The sequence below is a fragment of the Chiloscyllium punctatum genome, chromosome 50 (assembly GCF_047496795.1).
Source record: "Chiloscyllium punctatum isolate Juve2018m chromosome 50, sChiPun1.3, whole genome shotgun sequence".
NCBI classification, from domain to species: domain Eukaryota; kingdom Metazoa; phylum Chordata; class Chondrichthyes; order Orectolobiformes; family Hemiscylliidae; genus Chiloscyllium; species Chiloscyllium punctatum.
The window spans coordinates 33,918,657-33,923,169 of NC_092788.1; the positions used below are offsets into that span (position 1 = coordinate 33,918,657).

General features: G+C 58.9%; 1 long non-coding RNA gene across 1 annotated transcript; it reads right to left on the reverse strand.

The window, feature by feature from the left end:
- Positions 1 to 417: 417 nt before the first annotated feature.
- Positions 418 to 4,090, reverse strand: LOC140470158 (uncharacterized). The gene is made up of 3 exons (XR_011956452.1): positions 3,664 to 4,090; positions 2,952 to 2,982; positions 418 to 584 (listed from the first exon to the last, which is right to left on the reverse strand). It is a non-coding gene; the product is annotated as an uncharacterized lncRNA (long non-coding RNA).
- Between the last annotated feature and the right edge of the window lie 423 nt (positions 4,091 to 4,513).

Genomic DNA, 4,513 nt, shown 5'->3' on the forward strand with positions numbered 1-4,513 from the left:
GCCCACTCCCCTCGGTGACGGGGGGAGAGGGTCTACTCTCCTTGGATACAGAGTGACAGGGGCCTACTCCCCTCGGTAACAGGGGAGAGGGGTCTACTCTCCTGGGATACTGAGTGACAGGGGCCTACTCCCCTCGGTAACAGGGGAGAGAGTCTACTCTCCTGGGATACTGAGTGACAGGGGCCTACTCCCCTCGGTGACGGGGGGAGAGGGGCCAACGATCCTTGGATACTGCCCTCGGTGACGGGGCCTACTCCCCTCGGACCGGAGTCAGCCAGGCCCGCAGGGATGGCCTACCCCCACCCAGGGTTGCCGAGAGGCCCGCAACCCTCCTGGTTGGACCCGGGATTCGCTTGAGAGGACAGGGCCGCGGCGCGCGGGCGTTCGGGAGAGGTGGGGGGGGTGGGGGGGGTGGGGGTCCGGGACCAGAGCCTCACCGTCCTCGTCGACCTCGTCGATCATCTCCTGCAGCTCCTCTGGGGTGGGGTTTTGGCCCAGCATGCGCAGCACCTTGCCCAGCTCCTTGGTGCTGATGCACCCGTCAGCGGCATCCTGAACGAAAACGTCGAAAGCGGCCCGGAACTCTGCAACAGACCGGAAGGCTCCCTCTACACCTCCGCACTCGACATCAACCTTAATCCACACTCTTCCCCCCCCCTTACGCCCAGGGACAGGGGGTTAGATACAGAGTAAAGCTCCCTCTACACCATACCCCGCTCCCAGGGACAGGGGGTTAGATACAGAGTAAAGCTCCCTCTACACTGTCCCCCACTCCCAGGGACAGGGGGGTTAGATACAGAGTAAAGCTCCCTCTACACTGCTCCTCTCAAACTCTGCCTCTTCTGTCATACGTTCACTGAACTATATGGGATTTCAGACAATTTACCCCATCTCCCCCTCCTCCCTCCTCCAGCCTGTTACACAGGGACAGGAGGCCATTCAGCCCCTCCTCCTCCCTCCTGTTACACAGGAACAGGAGGCCATTCAGCCCCCTCCTCCTCCAGCCTGTTACACAGGGACAGGAGGCCATTCAGCCCCTCCTCCTCCAGCCTATCACACAGGGACAGGAGGCCATTCAGCCCCTCCTCCTCCAGCCTGTTACACAGGGACAGGAGGCCATTCAGCCCGCCCTACCTCGATTCTGATTTCGACCCTGCACCATTGCCTCAGCCTGTCTCTATGCCCCCCCTGTCCCTGAGCTGGAGATGGTTTTCCAAGCCATTTAATCCCGACATTCCGACAAAACACAATCTCCAAACAGGTGAATCCCACAATCCCCTGGGAGCACATTAGAGGTTGGCTTAATCCAGTGAAGACCAGAATTCAATCCCACCCTGCGCCCCGTCCAAAGTTATAATCTCCCCCCCTCCCTCCATTCATACTCACGGAAACAGACCCTTCGGCCCATCCCCTCCGTGCTGACCCCGATACCCTAACCTAATCCAGTCCCCGTTTGCCAACACTTGGCCCATCTCCCCCCTAAACCCTTCCTATCCATGTCCCCCCCCCCATCCTTTTAAATGTTATCATTGTACCAGCCCCCACCACTTCCTCTGGCAGCTCGTTCCACACACGCACCACCCTCTGGGGGGAAAAGTTACCCCTCGGGTCCCTTTCCCCCCCTCTCACCTTAAACCTACCCCCCTCTAGTTCTGGGCTCCCCCACCCCAGGGGGAAAAGACCTTGTCTATTTACCCTATCCATGCCCCCCCCTCATGATTTTATAACCCTCTAGTTCTGGGCTCCCCCCACCCCAGGGGGAAAAGACCTTGTCTATTTACCCTATCCATGCCCCCCCCTCATGATTTTATAACCCTCTAGTTCTGGACCCCCCCACCCCAGGGGGAAAAGACCTTGTCTATTTACCCTATCCATGCCCCCCCTCCATGATTTTATAACCCTCTAGTTCTGGGCTCCCCCCACCCCAGGGGGAAAAGACCTTGTCTATTTACCCTATCCATGCCCCCCCCCCATGATTTTATAACCCTCTAGTTCTGGGCTCCCCCCACCCCAGGGGGAAAAGACCTTGTCTATTTACTGTATCCATGCCCCCCCCCCCCTTGATTTTATAACCCTCTCGTTCTGGGCTCCCCCCACCCCAGGGGGAAAAGACCTTGTCTATTTACCCTATCCATGTCCCCCCCCCCCATGATTTTATAACCCTCTAGTTCTGGGCTCCCCCACCCCAGGGGGAAAAGACCTTGTCTATTTACCCTATCCATGCCCCCCCCTCATGATTTTATAACCCTCTAGTTCTGGGCTCCCCCCACCCCAGGGGGAAAAGACCTTGTCTATTTATCCTATCCAAGCCCCCCATGATTTTATAACCCTCTATAAGGTCACCCCTCAGCCTCCGACTCTCCAGGGAAAACAGCCCCAGCCTGTTCAGCCTCTCCCTGTAGCTCTAACCCTCCAACTTCCTTGTAAATCTTTTCTGAACCCTTTCTAGTTTCACAACATCTTTCCGATAGGAAGGAGACCAGAATTGCACGCGATATTCCAACAGTGGCCTAACCAATGTCCTGTACAGCCGCAACATGACCCTCCCAACTCCTGGACTCAATACTCTGACCAATAAAGGAAAGCAAACCAAACACGTCCTTCACTATCCTATCGACCTGTGACTCCACTTTCAAGGAGCTAGGAACCTGCACTCCAATAACGCTCCAGCCCAGTTTTGGGGCCATCAACGCGGGGCAGAGCAGTCAATTTGGACCTTTCTCAGGACAAGAGACAGGGAGATGGTTTGGACACAGGGGAAGTCTCGCTCAATGCTTTGGGAGTGTAGTCATTGGCGGGTCTGAACGATTAACGGGGCGGGGAGTGGGGGGAGGGGGGGGGGGGCAGCACCCAGCCTTTGTGAGCTCCAGCACCTCCCTAACCCCCCATCCTGACCTCTCCAACCCCACCCAAGGGCCCCGTCCAACATCGGTTGTGGGATTGTCACTCACCACTCTTCTGTTCCTCAGTCAGTTGTTCAACCTGGGACGGTGGGGAGAGACAGACTTCAGGTATTGGTCAGTGCTGAGGGAGTGGGGGCTGGGGGAGGGTCAGTGCTGAGGGAGGGTCAGTGCTGAGGGAGGGTCAGTGCTGAGGGAGTGGGTGCTGAGGGAGGGTCAGTGCTGAGGGAGTGGGGGCTGTGGGAGGGTCAGTGCTGAGGGAGGGTCAGTGCTGAGGGAGTGGGTGTTGTGGGAGGGTCAGTGCTGAGGGAGTGGGCGCTGAGGGTCAGCGCTGAGGGAGTGGGTGCAGTGGGAGGGTCAGTGCTGAGGGAGTGGGTGCTGAGGGAGGGTCAGTGCTGAGGGAGTGGGGGCTGTGGGAGGGTCAGTGCTGAGGGAGTGGGTGCTGAGGGAGGGTCAGTGCTGAGGGAGTGGGGGCTGTGGGAGGGTCAGTGCTGAGGGAGTGGGGGCTGAGGGAGGGTCAGTGCTGAGGGAGTGGGTGCTGTGGGAGGGTCAGTGCTGAGGGAGTGGGTGCTGAGGGAGGGTCAGTGCTGAGGGAGTGGGGGCTGTGGGAGGGTCAGCGCTGAGGGAGTGGGCGCCGAGGGAGGGTCAGCGCTGAGGGAGCGGGCGCTGAGGGAGGGTCAGCGCTGAGGGAGCGGGCGCTGTGGGAGGGTCAGCGCTGAGGGAGCGGGCGCAGTGCCCCTCGCCCAGTTTCCATCTAACTCACCGCTGCTTTGTAGATATCGTCCATGGCTTCGGACCGGGAGGGAGAGAGCAATTAAAAGCTGGCGAGAGAGACAGAGAGAGACTGAGTGTCGGAATGCTGTCTTGTCTCCTTTTGTCCTCGGCCAAAACTGACCACCCACGTTACGTCAATGGTGCCCTTCCTCACAATAACTCGCCTGAAGCATTCCAGACACCTCAGTTATAAATAGTCTGCTTTGTTTGGACACAACACATCGATATTCGAAGGGTCTGGACTTGGGGAGGGGTGGAAGTTGGAAATACAGCAAGCTGATGACAACTTCTGTTCAGCTGCCAGATAGTCTGAGCTCAGAGTTTAATCTGATCGCAACTGAAACGCTCTCAGCAAACCATCTCATCCCGAAATGTGCCAATGCCCAGGGAGGGGGGGTGGCAGAGAATGGCAGGGGGCAGTGTTTGGGCCAATTTAACAACAGGGTTTTAGTCAAACGCACATAGGCAGCTGTTGAGGGAGTGGGGGCTGTGGGAGGGTCAGTGCTGAGGGAGTGGGGGCTGTGGGGAGGGTCAGTGCTGAGGGAGTGGGTGCTGTGGGAGGGTCAGTGCTGAGGGAGTGGGGGCTGTGGGAGGGTCAGTGCTGTGGGAGGGTCAGTGCTGAGGGAGTGGGGGGCTGTGGGAGGGTCAGTGCTGAGGGAGGGTCAGTGCTGAGGGAGTGGGGGCTGTGGGAGGGTCAGTGCTGAGGGAGGGTCAGTGCTGAGGGAGGGTCAGTGCTGAGGGAGTGGGGGCTGAGGGAGGGTCAGTGCTGAGGGAGTGGGCGCTGTGGGAGGGTCAGTGCTGAGGGAGTGGGGGCTGAGGGAGGGTCAGTGCTGAGGGAG